Source organism: Podarcis filfolensis (assembly GCF_964270895.1).
Source record: "Podarcis filfolensis genome assembly, chromosome: 6".
NCBI classification, from domain to species: domain Eukaryota; kingdom Metazoa; phylum Chordata; class Lepidosauria; order Squamata; family Lacertidae; genus Podarcis; species Podarcis filfolensis.
In genome coordinates this window covers 9,313,651-9,331,103 of record NC_139609.1, presented here as the reverse complement: position 1 = coordinate 9,331,103, position 17,453 = coordinate 9,313,651, and the positions used below count along the sequence as shown (strand labels likewise).

At 44.6% G+C, this 17,453-nt stretch overlaps 3 long non-coding RNA genes across 3 annotated transcripts; 1 reads left to right on the top strand and 2 right to left on the bottom strand.

Annotated features, from left to right (window-relative positions):
* Positions 1-549: 549 nt before the first annotated feature.
* Positions 550-2,257, top strand: LOC310765987. Its single transcript, XR_014549903.1, has 2 exons — positions 550-753; positions 1,923-2,257. It is a non-coding gene; the product is annotated as an uncharacterized lncRNA (long non-coding RNA).
* Positions 2,258-2,537: 280 nt separating this feature from the next.
* On the bottom strand, positions 2,538-6,384 carry LOC310765976. The gene is made up of 2 exons (XR_014549890.1): positions 6,289-6,384; positions 2,538-5,631 (listed from the first exon to the last, which is right to left on the bottom strand). It is a non-coding gene; the product is annotated as an uncharacterized lncRNA (long non-coding RNA).
* Positions 6,385-9,477: 3,093 nt separating this feature from the next.
* Positions 9,478-10,463, bottom strand: LOC310765989. The gene is made up of 2 exons (XR_014549905.1): positions 10,369-10,463; positions 9,478-9,849 (listed from the first exon to the last, which is right to left on the bottom strand). It is a non-coding gene; the product is annotated as an uncharacterized lncRNA (long non-coding RNA).
* Between the last annotated feature and the right edge of the window lie 6,990 nt (positions 10,464-17,453).

Genomic DNA, 17,453 nt, shown 5'->3' with positions numbered 1-17,453 from the left:
TAAATGTTGGAACAGATACCATCATGAGAATGGTGCTGTAGATAAATATTATGAAAATATTACGTGTAAGTGGAAGGGACTCCACACGGCTCACCTAATCCAACCGCTGTCAGGGATTTTATTTTATTTTTTTTTAAAAGGAGAGCGGGAAAATTCTCAGGGACGATTCACACCCCAGCCAGCACCTCTTTAATCTTCTACCCTCGGGCAGGAGATATAGAAATATAATCAGTCGTACCAACAGGCTAAAAAACAGTTTCTATCTGTGGGCTGTTAGGCTGCTGAACGGAAAATAATATAGTGCAACTGACTTTCGGGGTTGGTGTGTTGTGCGACAAGCACACAGAGTGCAATGAGATTGTTTGTGCGGGAGGAGACTCAGTTAATTTCATTGTACACTGGTTGTACATTGGCAATAAAGGTATTATTATTATTATTATTATTATTATTATTATTATTATTACTAATATGTAAAAAATAGATAAACTAAAGGGGTGTGCTTACAGGTAAACAGTTACCAGTGTGTATGCCCATTCAGGCAAGAATCAAGAAAATACAGTTGGTCCCTCTTAACTGACATTCTTAACTGAACAGAACTGAAGGGAGGGGCTGGTTCTGGAGCAAAGCTGTTTAGATTGGGTTTGGGTGGATGCGAAGAGGATGCCTCAAACTTCTTGGGCTTTGCTTCGCAACTTATTCTGCCTTCTGGGACCCCCCCGCCCCACAGCCCAACACCAGCCACCTCTTGGATAGGTGAGCATGCAGATATTTTGGAATGTGAGTGTGGGGCAGGTTGACCGTGTACGAAAGCTCATTTTAGCACAAGTGCTGGTCCCCCTTTTTCCTACCTCTCTCCCCACTCTTGTCTGGCAAGAGAACACATCTGGTTGCACTAGACTCTGAACGGAAAATCTCAAGCTGGCCAGCTCCTTGTTCAGGGTCTCCAAGGGAGAGAAAAGGGAACCTCAGTTATTATTTGCCTTCTGAGGACAATGTCTCACTCCCAGAGCCCCAATACTTACGGCTGCTGCACAACGGCATCAGGACATTCAAGGGATCATGACCCATCCAGATCAAAGCACACAAGCCCTGCCCACCAGATACCAAGCACTCTGCTGGGAAATTACGGGTTTTTTAATTGGCTGAACAATTAGAGTTTCAGCCCTTGGGGAATTTGATTTCTTAAACGTACACCTTCCTCTACCTCGTGTCCCTGCTGAGGAAAGCCAATCCTGGCTTTCTTCCTTTGATTTGCTGACTCATGAACTCTGTACATGCACAGAGGCTATATCCCTTGAAGGCAAGACCAAAGCCAAAGTCAAACCCCAAAGATGGGCGAGATGGGGCATATCTCTCCAGGGAGTGTTGCCACCTGGCTCGATGGGATATTGCTTATGGCCAATGAAAGCCCAAGCAGGGATTCCTAGTGGGGGAAGTTGCTGTCGTATACTAGAGGAGCAGGAACAGGAGGCTAACTTGGATGCCTGAGAACAGAAAAAAGCAGCAACAAAACAACTACATTTTATCAAAAAAAAAATTTTTATTGGTTTTCACATTTATCACATAAAAAACAAAGAAAAACAAGAAAAAAGAAAAACATTACCACACACAAAAAACAAAGAAAAACACATAAAAATAAATTTTAACTTCCTGACTTCCTTGAATACCCTCTAACTGAATTTTATTATATCACCTATTTAGCAGTTCTCCAAATTCATATTTCTAATAATATTAACTTCTTTCATTTACTAACCTTTATTAATATTCTAATCCTTAATATTTATATTATTTTTTTGGTGAACAGGGAGCGGGTTATTATTACAATAATCCCGCCAGGGTTCTTATCTGTTTACAATTTGTCTGCAATTATTCAATAAACCATTTCCATTCTTTTATAAAAAAGTCTGTTCTCTTGATCCTAGAAACGGTCAGCATGCAACAGAGGCCGCATCCTGGGAACAGCTTCGACTGGCCACCTCAACCAGGTGAGGGCAGCCAAGGAGTCTCAAATGCTCAGTGAGTTTGGAACTTCCCCTGTGTGCAAAGACAGGCTCCAGCAGATTGAGCGGACAAGACCAAGCGTGGGCCCAGTGGTCAAGAAGGTGGTTTCTGCAATGCTGTGGAGGGAAGTGAGGCGCAGATGGGGCTCATTCACCTATAAAGATAGCCCATCGAGGAGAAGGAAAACTCTGATCCTAATTTGCCTCGTGGGATATCTTTGGGAGCTGAAAAGTCTAAGGAGTAAACCCTACACAAATCTGGAGTGGAGTCCCTCAGGCGGTTGGATGGCGCTGTTTACAACCCCTTCTGACAACTCCTGCAGCCCAACTGGTGCCTAATTCTGCTTTCCTTGGAGACACATCTGCAAGGCCAAGAGAGGGAGTCTTGTCATCTGGGAAGCCCAGGAGCTCCAGACACACTGCCCAGTCTTGCTCCCTGGAGAGGTCACTTTGGGACTGCTAAAACAATTCACTTTTTACCTCACCCCCAGAGGGCACTCCATTGCTTCTCAAGACAGACAAATGCCAACATTGAAAAACTATTTGAAAGAATTTTATTTCATTCACAAAAGACAATCTGGCATGTGATTAGGATAAAGGTTTTCAGACAACGGGTGACACGTTTATTGATCCAGCTTGGAAGTCTCTGTCTTGTCTTCGCACATGCGCAGTTCCATCTAGGAGCAACAACAAGGGAAGGAGCCAAACTGTCGACTCCTGCAGCGAGACTCGGGATTTCCACCCATGCTCACAAATGTAGGAAAAAGCACCCCATAGGACAAAAGGATGATCACAGACTAGCATGTTCATAAGGGAACTTTATTAGAATAATATTTATTTATTTATTTCTCTATTTGGGTTTGTAGGGAAGGGGGAACTGGGTCTTGGTGGGGAAGGGAGATCTGTGCTAGAGCTTGCGGCCTCACTGTTGTGGCTTCCTGGAGGAGAAAAGAAAAGAAAATATTTTTATTTTTCCCATTTATTATTACGTTGATAGCCTATCTTTCCTGAAATGATCTCCAGGTGGCTAACACTATTCTCCCTGCCTCCCTTCCTCATCCCATCCCCACAACAGCTCTGTGAGGTGGTCAAGAGGCAGTGAGTACCCAAGACCACCCATTAAGTTCCATGGGTGAGGCGGGATTTGAACCCGGGTCCCCAAGTCCTAGTCCAGCAGTCTAAGTTGGGTTGCCAACCCTTTGAACCCATGGGCACACCTGCAAACCTGAGAGACTGCAGTGAGCGCTACACCGTAATGGAAAAGGACAGAATTAAAGAGAAATCGTTCTCTTTCTTCTTCAAAAGGGATGTCCCGGAAGTCTTCTTGAACTTTGAAGTGTTGGACAATCTTGAATTGTTGGACAAAAGCACCCCCAAGGATAAAGTCATGATCAAAGACTTTATTAGAATAACAATAGAAATATTTATTATATTTATTTTCTAACTGGATTTCTGAGGAAGGGGAACTGCGCAAAGGCAGGGGGAGAGCTGTGCTGGAGCTTATGGCCTCACTGCTGTCACTCCTGGAAGAGAAAAGAAGAAAAAAGATTCCTAATATTTTCATTTATTAAGATCAACACTCACCACTGGTGGAATCACTGGTGACATCCATCCCCTGGTCTCTTGGTCTTACATAAATGGTTCTCACTTTAATCTTTCTTCCATCTACCACCACGCTTTCCTCCTTCAAACAGTCCAGGGGATGGATTTTGATGGAACGGCAACAGAAGGCCAGCAGTTCACCCAGCCTGTGCAGACTGCGGAATCTGGGGAAGAAGAGGGAAAATAGTCAGGAAATGGCTTCTAGTTACTTCCCTGATACTCTCTATCTCTGTGCTGAATTTGGTTCCCTATGTTTCTAAATCTTGAGGGATAGCATAAGAAGCAGAATGCAGAAAGAATGTGGAATCCTACTTACACTTTAGATGAAGAAAGTCTCTTCCTTGCACTAGAAAACATGTTTGCTTCCTCAAAAACGTCCTCCTCTCACATGGACTTTCAAATAATTGTTCTTCCCAAAGTCTTCATCCCATTCCTGAACTCTTCTTGAATAAGGGAGCTGCCTCTCCCCCACCCCCCTTCAGTGAGACAGATTCTCTCCGGCCTCCCTGTTCCTCATGAACAAAGATCAGCACTCACCATCCATGTTGGTATCGGTGGCATCCATCCCCTGGTCCCATGGTTTTACATATATCCTTTGGATTTTCACATTCTCCACCTTCTCGTTCTTTATGATGTTCACTTCCTCTCATTCATCCTTCTCACAGACCAGGGGATGGATCTTTGGCATGCAACAGCAGGAGACCAGCAGCCCATGGAGCCTTCTCAGACTTTGAAACCTAGGGAAGAAGAGGGAAAATAATCAGGGAATGGGTTCTAGATGCTTCCTTGATACTCTCTATCTTTCCTTTCCCTTCTCCATCACCATCACAGTCTCCTCCTCCTCACAGTCCAGGGGATGGATCTTAGTGGCACGACAGCAGGAGACAGATCAACACTCACCACTGGTAGAAGCACTGGTGGCATCCATCCCCTGGTCTTTCGGTCTCACATAGATGGTTCTCACTTTAATTCTCCTTCCATCTACTATGACACTTTCTTCCCTCATACAGTCCAGGGAATGGATTTTGATGGAACGGCAACCGGAGGTGAGCAGCTCTCAAATTCTGCGCAGACAGGAAGATCTAAGGAAGAAAAGGAAGAAGGTCAAGAGGGCACACTCTTTGGTTAGGAAGGGTGCAACCACAAAACGTGTTTTGTTGGAGGCAAGAAGGCAACATCGGTTGGCTCTCCCACCACATCTGGGAGCCTTGCGACCACCATCAAGCTCTGCTCCAGGCGTCAGGTGACCTGGGATTTCCACCCATGCCCACAACTGTTGGACAAAAGCACCCCCAAGGAATAACAATAGAAATATTTATTAATTAATTTTTTTAACTGGATTTCTGGGGAAGGGGAACTGCGCAAAGGCAGGGGGCAGCAGCTGTACTGGAGCTTCTGGCCTCACTGCTGTCACTGCCTGGAAGAGAAAAGAAGAAAAAAGATTTGTAATATTTTCATTTATGAAGATCAACACTCACCACTGGTGGAATCACTGGTGGCATCCATCCCCTGGTCTCTCGGTCTCACATAAATTGTTCGCACTTTAATCTTTCTTCCATTTCTATCACGCATTCCTCCTTCAAACAGTCCAGGGGATGGATTTTGATGGAACGGCAACAGGAGGCCAGCAGCTCTCTCATCCTGCGCAGATCAGAACTTCTAGGGAAGAAAAGGAAGAAGGTCACAAAATGGATTCTAGTTATTGCCTCGATACTCTCTATCCGTGCACTGCAAGCCATTTCCTTCAAAGTATCTAAGGGCCCCTGAGGACAATCTTTAAAAACAAATCTAACCATGACCTGGTTCCCTATGTGTCTAAATCTTAAGGAATAGCTAAAGAAACGGGAAAGAATAAGAGATCCTACTTACAGACGAGATGATGGTTTCATTTTTCCCCAAACCACAATTCACTTCTCACACTTTCCCTCTCTCACTCAACTCTAATAGATGCTCTGCTCAAAGTTCTCGGCCAAGTCACTCAGCAGGGGACATGTCACAATGGAGGACATGACACGGTTACTTTAGCTACCTTGCTTAACAATGGGCATGGCCTCACTGCTGTTACTGCCTGGAAAAGAAAAGAAGAAAAAAGATTCGTAATATTTTCATTTATGAAGATCCACACTAACCACTGTTGGAATCACTGGTGGCATCCATCCCCTGGTCTCTCGGTCTCACATAAATCGTTCTCACTTTAATATTTCTTCCGTCTACCACCACGCTTTCCTCCTTCAAACAGTCCAGGGGATGGATTTTGATGGAGCGGCAACAGGAGGCCAGCAGCTCTCTCAACCTGCGCAGACCGGAACATCTAGGGAAGAAAAGGAAGAAGGTCACGAAATGGATTCTAGTTGTTTCCTCGATTCTATCTCTGCACTGCAAGCCATTTCCCTCAAAGCATCTAAGGTGGCCCTGAGGACAATCTTTAAAAATAAATCTAACCATGACCTGGTTCCCTATGTGTCTAAATCTTAAGGGATAGCAAAAGAAACGGACTGTGGAAAGAAGAAGAGATCCTACTTACAAGCAAGATGAAGAAATCTTCATTTCGTCCCAAAACACAAGTCAGAAACCAACTCCTCTCTCACTCACTATACTCAAATAGTTGCTCTTCCCAAAGTTCTCAGCCAAGTCACTCAGCAAGGGGACGTGTCACAATGGAGGACATCACAGTTACTTTAGCTACCTTGCTTAACAATGGGCATTGTTCCCCTTAACATTTATTTTTCAAATATATCTTCCAGTGGGTTAAGCGGTTTTATTCAATTTATTTAGAAAAGATCTAGAGCTGTCTTCATCCAGCAAGGTGCATTTCTGGACAGGATAGGAAACACATTGCAAACAGACAGATTTTTCAACATGGGGGGTCACCAAGGGAAAACACTTCTGACCTAGACTCCCTTCTGGCCTATTTTTCCCAGTCCTTTTCCTTATTAAGATAATAATAACATTGATAATAGTAACAATAATATTAGCACCATTCATGCCACCTGCTAGCACAACCGAACAGAAAGGGGTCATTTCTCTACCTGGCACGTGTAAGGGCACAGCAAGGGGCGCTCCTAGCCAAGCTGTGCAGATGGCTAAAAAGATTAAGAAGAGGTGCAATCTTCGGTTAGGAAGCGTGCCTCCACAAAACGTGTTTCCGATGGAGGCAAGAAGGCAACATCGGTTGGCTCTCCCACCACATCTGGGAGCCTTGCGACCACCATCAAGCTCTGCTCCAGGCATCAGGTGACCTGGGATTTCCACCCATGCCCACAACTGTTGGACAAAAGCACCCCCAAGGAATAACAATAGAAATATTTATTAATTTATTTTTTTAACTGGATTTCTGGGGAAGGGGAACTGGGCAAAGGCAGGGGGGCACAGCTGTACTGGAGCTTCTGGCCTCACTGCTGTCACTGCCTGGAAGAGAAAAGAAGAAAAAAGATTTGTAATATTTTCATTTATGAAGATCAACACTCACCACTGGTGGAATCACTGGTGGCATCCATCCCCTGGTCTCTCGGTCTCACATAAATTGTTCGCACTTTAATCTTTCTTCCATTTCTATCACGCATTCCTCCTTCAAACAGTCCAGGGGATGGATTTTGATGGAGCGGCAACAGGAGGCCAGCTGCTCTCTCATCCTGCGCAGACCGGAACATCTAGGGAAGAAATGGAAGAAGGTCACGAAATGGATTCTAGTTATTTCCTCGATGCTCTCTATCTCTGCACTGCAAGCCATTTCCCTCAAAGCATCTAAGGTGGCCCTGAGGACAATCTTTAAAAATAAACCTAACCACGACCTGGTTCCCTATGTGTCTAAACCTTAAGGGATAGCAAAAGAAACGGACTGTGGAAAGAAGAAGAGATCCTACTTCCAAGCAAGATGAAGAAATCTTCATTTCGTCCCAAAACACAAGTCAGAAACCAACTCCTCTCTCACTCACTATACTCAAATAGTTGCTCTTCCCAAAGTTCTCAGCCAAGTCACTCAGCAAGGGGACGTGTCACAATGGAGGATATCACAGTTACTTTAGCTACCTTGCTTAACAATGGGCATTGTTCCCCTTAACATTTATTTTTCAAATATATCTTCCAGTGGGTTAAGCGGTTTTATTCAATTTATTTAGAAAAGATCTAGAGCTGTCTTCATCCAGCAAGGTGCATTTCTGGACATGATAGGAAACACATTGCAAACAGACAGACTTTTCAACATGGGGGGTCACCAAGGAAAAACACTTCTGACCTAGACTCCCTTCTGGCCTATTTTTTCCAGTCCTTTTTCTTATTAAGATAATAATAACATTGATAATAGTAACAATAATATTAGCACCATTCATGCCACCTGCTAGCACAACCGAACAGAAAGGGGTCATTTCTCTACCTGGCACGTGTAAGGGCACAGCAAGGGGCGCTCCTAGCCAAGCTGTGCAGATGGCTAAAAAGATTAAGAAGAGGTGCAATCTTCGGTTAGGAAGCGTGCCTCCACAAAACGTGTTTCCGACGGAGGCAAGAAGGCAACATCGGTTGGCTCTCCCAACGCATTTGGGAGCCTTGCGACCACCATCAAGCTCTGCTCCAGGCGTCAGGTGACCTGGGATTTCCACCCATGCCCACAACTGTTGGACAAAAGCACCCCCAAGGAATAACAATAGAAATATTTATTAATTTATTTTTTTAACTGGATTTCTGGGGAAGGGGAACTGGGCAAAGGCAGGGGGGGCAGCTGTGCTGGAGCTTCTGGCCTCACTGCTGTCACTGCCTGGAAGAGAAAAGAAGAAAAAGGATTCTTAATATTTTCATTTATGAAGATCAACACTCACCACTGGTGGAATCACTGGTGGCGTCCATCCCCTGGTCTCTCGGTCTCACATAAATTGTTCGCACTTTAATCTTTCTTCCATTTCTATCACGCATTCCTCCTTCAAACAGTCCAGGGGATGGATTTTGATGGAACGGCAACAGGAGGCCAGCAGCTCTCTCAACCTGCGCAGACCGGAACATCTAGGGAAGAAAAGGAAGAAGGTCACGAAATGGATTCTATTTATTTCCTCGATTCTATCTCTGCACTGCAAGCCATTTCCCTCAAAGCATCTAAGGTGGCCCTGAGGACAATCTTTAAAAATTAATCAAATCATGACCTGGTTCCCTATGTGTCTAAACCTTAAGGGATAGCAAAAGAAGCAGACTGCGGAAAGAAGAAGAGATATACTTACAGATGAGATGGTTTCATTTTTTTTCAAAAACCACAATTTGCTTCTCACGCTTTCCTTCTCTCAAAAAGCTCTAATAGATGCTCTGTCCAAAGTTCTCGGCCAACCAATCAGCAGGGGACGTGTCACAATGGTAAACATGACTCCGTTACTTTAGCTACCTTGCTTAACAATGGGCATTGCTCCCCTTAATATTTATTTTTCAGATATATCTTCCAGTGGGTTAAGTGGTTTTATTCAATTTAGAAAAGAACTAGACCTGGCTTCAGCCAGCACGGTGCATTTCTGAACAGGACAGGAAACACGGTGGAAGTCTTTTTTTAAAAAACACACACACTTTATTTAAGGTAGATAAGGACAAGATGAAATTATACAATTGAATATAAATATAGATGGGAAATGACTATGTATTGTGAGTACTTATCTACTTCAAAAAAATTTCACCTATGATCTTTTTCTTTTACTTCTTTATTTTCCTTTTTCCTTTTTCTGATATCTTTCATTTCACTGCTTTATTGTGAATAGCATTTTATAGAGGTATAAATAACTGTAAATATGAGAAGAGACAAAATATTCTCTAATTTTTTCCCCTTGGTTATATGTAATTTCTTTTTCTTTTCTATTTTCTTTTGTTGTAAATATGTATGTTTTCTAATTTGTACTTAATAAAAATATTTAAAATTTTAAAAAGGGGGGGAGAAAAACCTTGCAAACACACACACTTTTCAACATGGCGGAGTCACCAAGGGACAACACTTCTGGGCTAGACTATGGATGCTGTTTCTCACTTAATAGTTAAAAATAGCCCTTCTCAACACCCTATAGTATTCTGTCCAGTATTATGATGGACAGGAGCAGGACTTCACCCTTAGACCTCCTCATCCCCCTGTTTCTTTCAGTTTCTGCCCAGTGTGTTCTGCCAATAAACAGCTTTCCTTAGGTTGCAAGGAAGTGAAATGTCATGAGTTTGTGGGTGCCAGGCACTGAACCCCTGGACACTGAACATCTAGGGAGTTGATCTAAGCCATGTTTAAATTTACCCAGTGCTTTTTTCTGGGGGGGATGCAGGGGTACACATACCCCTAAACATTTTGGGAATCTAACAGGAGAAGAAACAAAGATTTTAGAATTTCTTAGTTTCTTCTCTAGTACGGTGAATCGTCAGTTCCAAAGCTGCCCCTGATGGCAGCCTCATTTCCATTCCCGGTGTTTCCTGAGTCTCAGACGTAAGCGAGCGTTTAATGTGTGGAATGTGGATGTGTGGTGTTTTAGCGATGAAAGTTTGGCCTCATTGAGGGACAGTATTTTAATATGAGTAGGAAAATTACAAACTATTTTTCATCAACACAGCCAGAAAAGAAGTGTAAAGTTAATGAAGACACTGTAAAAAACAAAAGATGGGACAATGGTGTTGTGTAATATGAGGTAACGCATGTTCTTTGTACTTTTGTCCATTTACTGTTTTTATTTTCCTCAATTTGAACTGTAAAATGGTGAGTCAAAATGAGAGTACCCATAAACATTTTTTTAAAGAAAAAAAGCACTGAATGTACCCCAAGCTCTACATTTGATTATTGGCTATTAAAAACTGGTTGAAAGCATTTTATTTCATTCACAAAAGAAAATCTGACATGATTATGATAAAGGTTTATATAATAAAGGTGACACGTTTATTGATCCTTTTTGCAAGTTGTTTTTTGTCTACTTTAATGTATATATAGTAATCAATAAGGGGCTGGGAAACAGTTTTGAATATGAAACTGGTGGATGGCTGTCATTAATCCACATCAATTTCATAGAATAATAGGATCTTTGAGTTGGAAGGGACCCAGGGGTCATCTATTCCAACCCACTGCGATGCAGGAATCTCAGCAAAAGCATCCATGGCAGATGGCCATCCTAGCTCTGCTTAAAAACCTCCATGGAAGAAGAGTCCACCACCTCTCGTGGGAGTCTGTTCCACTGCCAAACAGCCCTTACTGTCAGAAAGTTTTTACGAATATTTCGTCAGAATCTCCTTTCTTGTAACTTGAAGCCATGGGTTTGAGTCCTACCCTCCAGAGCAGGAGAAAACAAGCTTGTTCCCTCTTCCATGTGACAGCCCTTAAGATTTTTGAAGATAGCTATCAGATCTCCTCTCAGTCTCTTCTTTTCCAGGCTAAACATACCCAACTCCCTCAACTGGTCTTCATAAGGCTTGGCTTACAGACGCTTGATCATCCTAGTTAACCTCCTCTGCACATGTTCCAGCTTGTCAACATCCTTCTTAAATGGTGGTGCCCAGAACTGGACACAGTATTCCAGGTGTGGTCTGACCAAGGCAGGAGAGAGCAGGACTGTGCGTTCCCTTGATCAGGACCCTGGACTTCCGTTGGTGCAGCCTAGAACAGCGTTAGCATTATTCTGCTCCTGCACATTCCTTGTGGCCGAGAGTCAGAGTAACACTGGGATCCTTCAGTTCATGGTGTCAACATGACTGTGAGGTGTTGAAAGTCATTAACTCCTAGCCTTGTGGCCATGTCTCTGAAAACACAAACCATCCCAGCTTTTCAGAGCCGGCTATCATGGCTTCTTTAATCTTTGTGTATTGCTCCACCATGTGGCTGAATCACATAAAGCACTGACTTTTATATATCTATTTTCACTTCCAAACGTTGTGGGGGGCCCTTTTCCCACAGTTTGGCGCCGCTTTGGAGTGAATCAGACAATGATAACTCCAAGATAAGTAATAATACTGGATGCATTCAGGAAATCTTACAATGGGGCAGCAACAAAGAGGAAACCATTCTGTCACACCCCATTTCTGTGCCACTGAAAAACGGCAGCTGTTAAATTTTGGTCTTTTGTCAGCACCTGGTTCTGTAGTTTTTCTGCTTATTTTAAGCTCAGGTCCTCTTTAGACAATCATTGTCTTTTTTAGCCATATTATATGACAACTATGATTATGGTCATGGTTACCAGTAAGATCTGCAACAGAGGCTGGAATGTGGAATGTTCTTTTTTAAAAAAAAGATTAAAAAAAATTCGGCATAATAATTTAAAATAATTTTACATCCTTAAGATATCGATGACTTCCCTTCTTCTCTTTTCATGGTTCATTTTACATATCATAAATCCCTGCATATTTTACAAAAACTGTACCAATCAGTTTTCCATTATTGCATCAACCAAAACTTATTTTCATTGTTGAATTTATCTTAATGCCGCCAGTGGTTTCAGCTGTACACAATTCAATATATTCAATAAACTTTTTCTAATCCTCTTCAAACGTATGTTCTTCTTCTTCACTTCTTCTATATGTTAAGTCTGCAAGTTGTGCATATTCTGTCAACTTAAGTTGCCATTCCTCTTTGGTTGGGACCTCGCTCGTTTTCCATTTTGGAGGTAAAAAAACACGGGCAGCAGTTGTAGCGTACATAAATAACCTTTTTTTTTTTTTTTTTGATACCTGGGAATTTCAGTCTGAATTTTCCCCAACAGAAAGGACTCTGGTTTTTTGTCGGGGTAAGTACTTTTAAACATGCTTTTCAATTCATCATGAATCATTTCCCAATACTCTTTTACCCTTTTACATGTCCACCCCATATGAAAAAACATTGGGAGCTGGGCCAGATGTTCCGGGCATCTCTTAACTCTACACTTGAATCCCCTACTCACATTTTTCCAGGTTAGGAATGGTAAAGCTTGCAGGTTCACTGCATGCGGGCAGATTGCTCAGTGATTACGAGTTTATCTCAGTGAAGACCTTACTAGGAAAATCAATACATCACAGGTGGTTAAGAAAGCCCAACAGAGACTCCATCTCCTCAGAGCATTGCGAAAGAACAATGTCAATCAACATTTGATGATCTCCTTCTACCGGTCCACAATAGAAAGTGTCCTTTCATACTGCATCACAGTGTGGTACGCTGGTTTGACATCGTCTGATAGGAAGTGCCTACAGAGGGTGGTGAATACAGCACAAGATATTATGGGCTGTCCCGTGAATAGCGGAAGAAAGTTGCCTCAGGAGAGTGAGGAAAATTCTCGGGGATGATTCACACCCTGAAGAGTGAGGAAAATTCTCAGGGATGATTCACACCCTGGCCGGCACTTTCTTGATCTCCTGCCCTCAGGCAGAAGATATAGAAGGATGATTAGTTGCACCAACAGGGTAAAGAACAGCTTCTATCCATGGGCTGTTAGGCTGCTGAATGAAAAGATAACAACAGGGCAACTGACTTTGGGGTCTGGTGGGTGTGCGTCAGTAAATGAGGGGAATTAAGACTAAGAGAGCTGAGTGGGGGTGGGTGCTTGTGTAATCTCACTGTATACAAGTCGTACAAGTGACAACAAAGTATTTCAATTTAATTTCAATTAATCATAGCGTTATCCAAAAGGGATGAGACTGTGGCTGCAAAGGATGCTCTCCAACGTCAACTCCTGGCTGCTCCCAAGTGGGGAGACAGGCATTTAACTAATGTGCTACTCTGGCCGAGTAGCTGATCACAGGCTGCAATTCTCACAGTTCATCTGTCTGTTATGCTTCTGCCCCGAACTCTGCCTTTTCCTCCCATTTTGAGAATACGCTCACCAGAGGTATTTGTTTTATTTCCATAAACAGCGAGAAGGTGCAGTCATTAAGTGTGTGCAACTAGACCTCCATGCACCAGTAGCCATGGAAACTCCTCCGAGAGCTTCAGTTTCCTCCTCAAGAATTAATTTACATGAAAATGCAGGTGTGGGAGCAGTGCAGATCTCTAACAAGCAACGCTATTTATAGCACAGATCCATAGGCTTTTCATAGACCGGGAGGCAGGGCTGAGGAGCCCATGGTGCCAGCAGGACACATCTGGGTTTGTCAGGGTTTCCATGGTCTCTGGCTGAAGAAGTTTTGCAGGGTTCTCTCCCCCCCTTCCGCCCGCAATGTCTCAAGGCCCTGCTTTTCAGGTGGTTGAACTTGTACCACCTGATTTACTGCGAAGCACCACTGCAAGGGACACGAGTGGCACTGTGGGTTAAACCACAGAGCCTAGGACTTGCCGATCAGAAGGTCGGCGGTTCGAATCCCCGCGACGGGGTGCGTTCCCGTTGCTCGGTCTGCTCCAACCAACCTAGCAGTACGAAAGCACATCAAAGTGCAAGTAGATAAATAGGTACCACTCTGGCGGGAAGGTATACGGCATTTCCGTGTGCTGCTCTGGTTCGCCAGAAGCGGCTTAGTCATGCTGGCCACATGACCTGGAGGCTGTACACCGGCTCCCTTGGCCAATAAAGCGAGATGAGCGCCGCAACCCCAGAGTCAGTCACGACTGGACTTAATGGTCAGGGGTCCCTTTACCTTTACCTTACCAGTGCTTTAAAGGTACACCCGAAAAGCTGGATTCTGTGCAATTTGCATGTATTTTGCTACAGCAACCTGTGACACCAAGATGAAGCCCTAAGGCTTCCAGATTCACTTTCTGGGACTGGCTGGATGCTGAGGAGTGGTGGGAGGCACAAGCTGGGAAACCCCTCAGGGGAAGCCCCAGGGGAAGAAGGCTCAGACCCAGGGGATTGGTGGTGGGACAACGATTAGTGGTCAGAGGGAGAAGAGGGAGCAGATGATGGTGGTGGTGGTGGTGATGAAGATGATATTTTATATACCGCCCTATACCCAGAGGTCTTAGGTCAGTTCACTGAAAAGATCACAACACACCGTATTGGCCCGAATATAAGCCACACCAGAATATAAGCTGCACTTTTAAAATTCAAGGGGGGGGGGAGACAATACCCAAATATAAGCCTCTCCCTTAATATTCCACAGTCACACCCGTTCCGTTTTACCATATGTCTGTTTCAGCAACAATATCGTAATGCCAAGACCACATAACACCGGTCTTGAAAGACCTACACTGGCTCCCAGTATGTTTCTGAGCACATTTCAAAGTGTTGGTGCTGACCTTTAAAGCCCTAAATGGCCTCGGTCCAGTATACCTGAAGGAGCGTCTCCACCCCCATTATTCTGCCCGGACACTGAGGTCCAGTGCCGAGGGCCTTCTGGCGGTTCTCTCGCTGCGAGAAGCCAAGTTACAGGGAACCAGGCAGAGGGCCTTCTCGGTAGTGGCGCCCTCCCTGTGGAACACCCTCCCACCAGATGACAAAGAGAACAACAACTACTAGACTTTTAGAAGACATCTGAAGGCAGCCCTGTTTAGGGAAGCTTTTAATGTTTGATGGATTGCTGCATTTTAATATTCTGTTGGAAGCCACTCAGAGTGGCCAAGGAAGCCCAGCCAGATGGGCAGGGTATAAATAATAAATTATTATTATTATTGTAAGGTCGCGAATTTAAGCTGCACTTAAATTTTTGTTTGTGGGACATTCCTAGCTTTCTCATGCCTTGAGAGAGTGTCAGCAGCTGGAGTCTGGTGCAGATTAACAATAAAACAACCGCTGTCAGTGAATTCTTTCTTCAAAAAAACACCCCACACCAAAACAGCTCATGCCTGGTGATCACAGCCAGTCTTCCCAGTAGGTCTTGCCCCACTGAAGCTGTTACAAGGACTGAAGGTCCTCAGCTTTCCACCGCTCTCTAAGGCTCCTTCCCCAGCAGCCTAAGGCTCCTTTGTTTTGTCCTCTACATTTATCTGCATGTTCTGCGGCAATGGGAATCTCCCCATCCAAATTACTAGAGCAGGATATAGTCCCAGCTAAAAGAACAGTAACCTGTAAACTAGAGGAGATGGACTTGCAGCAGAAAATGGTTTTGGGCAATGGTACCTGCTCACCTCTAAACCTTGGTTTATTACCCCTCTTAAGGCTCCCAAACTATTTGAATTCCTTGACTTCTTCGGCACATAGATATGCCTTTGTAAAGGCAAGATTCAACACCTTCCCATCGAACGTGCTGAGAAATAGACTCTCCAATGGACAGATATCGCTCTTATGTGATTGTAATTGTGGGGCACCGGAATCGTTGCATCACATAATTCTTGACTGTGCTTTTCACTCATCGGCCAGGAGCAAGTTTCTTGCTCAATATCTAAAGGGAATTGCCGATGATACGAATGAAGCCAAACTGAGATATCTATTAAATGATGATGACCCCCTAAGATCACTCATGGTTGCCAGATTCTTGATCAGCGTCCTATCCCTAAAGAAGAGAAACGGACTCCTGTGCGGCTCGGATAATCCCTTTAAACTATTATCTATATTTTAGGTTGTAATTAGGTGATATCACCATTGATGTCTTCTACTAATTTATGAGCAGAGGGCGATGTTTATGTTACAGACTTATTGTAATGTATGATGTTGGGTTTTGTTTTGTTTTTGCTTTGGTTTTTGTCTGTTGTTTGTAAGCTTTGGCGGTTTTAAATTTGGAGGTTTAAGTACATTATGTTGGTATGGGAAACTGTCGTGTGATGGGCCAATGGCCATAATAAAGATCAATACAATAAAGATCAATACAATCTGCATGTTCTGGGAGACCAGGAGCAAGGGAGCTGGTCGCAGGAGGAGTGGAAGACTCCCTGGATTCTTCAGCAGCCTGCCTGATTTCTGCCTCCTGGTCCCCCTCCTCTCCTGCCTCTGAGTCTGGACTGCTCTCTGCCCCATCCGCTTCCTGCTCACTAAACCCTGTTGCTTCTTCAGCTTCCAACACCTCCTTCTCCTAGCTTTGTTTCCGGGCCCAGTTCAAATTGCTGGCTTTGAGCTATCAAGCCTTAAATGGCTCAGGACCGCAACACCTCAAGGACTGCCTCTTTCCATATGAACCTACCTGGACCCTGAGATCATCTTTGTGTGCCTCCTCCTTGAGAGGTTCGGAGGGTGGCTCCTCATCTGTGGAATGCTCTCCCCGGGCAAGTTCGCCTAACACCTTCATTATACACCTTTAGGTGCCAGGCAAAAATGTTGCTTTTTGACCAGGCCTTGGGTTGACCTGATCAACACCCTATACCCTTTAAAATGTATGTGATGGCCTGGGATTCGGATTCGGATGCTGAACCTGAGGAATCCCAGCCTGCACAGGATTCCCCGCCTCCAGAACCAGCTGAGCCGGGGCTGGGGCTTGAGCCTGAAGGATCCTCACCTGTGCTGGATCCTCAGCTGCAGGCACCAGCTGAGACTGCTCTGGCTCCTGAGGTGATGGAGGACCCATTGCCTGCAGGTGCCCCACTCTCAGCCCCGTCAGGGGAAGCTGAGGTTGCCTCTGGGTCCGGTAACCCTCCAGCCTCTCCTGAGCTGCAGAGGCTCAGGGCAGAGAGGCGGAGGGAACTAAGTTCCAGCAGGAGGAGTGCTTGCCTCCAGACCAGGAGAGGCGAGTCACCTGTGGACTGGGGCCACCCTATGCCTCGGGGCAGATAAAAGCCAGCAAGCCCCAGTCCCAGGTTGCGGGAGCAACATTGTTGGTAGCCTGTTCCTGCCTGCACCCTGTCCTGCTCTTCTGCCAGAGTTCCTGACCTCACCCAACTCCCTGCCTTGGACCCCGCTTCAGCTTTGACAGACAGCCTCCATACTGCACCCTCGACCTCGGACTGGACTTGGACCTCGCCGCACAGTCAACCCTTGGGACCAGCACACCTTCCTTTGTGTGCCTCCTCCTCAAGAGGTCCAGAGGGTGGCAACATGAGAACGGGGCCTTCTCAGCAGTGGCTCCCCGTCTGTGGAATGCTCTCCCCGGGAAGTTCGC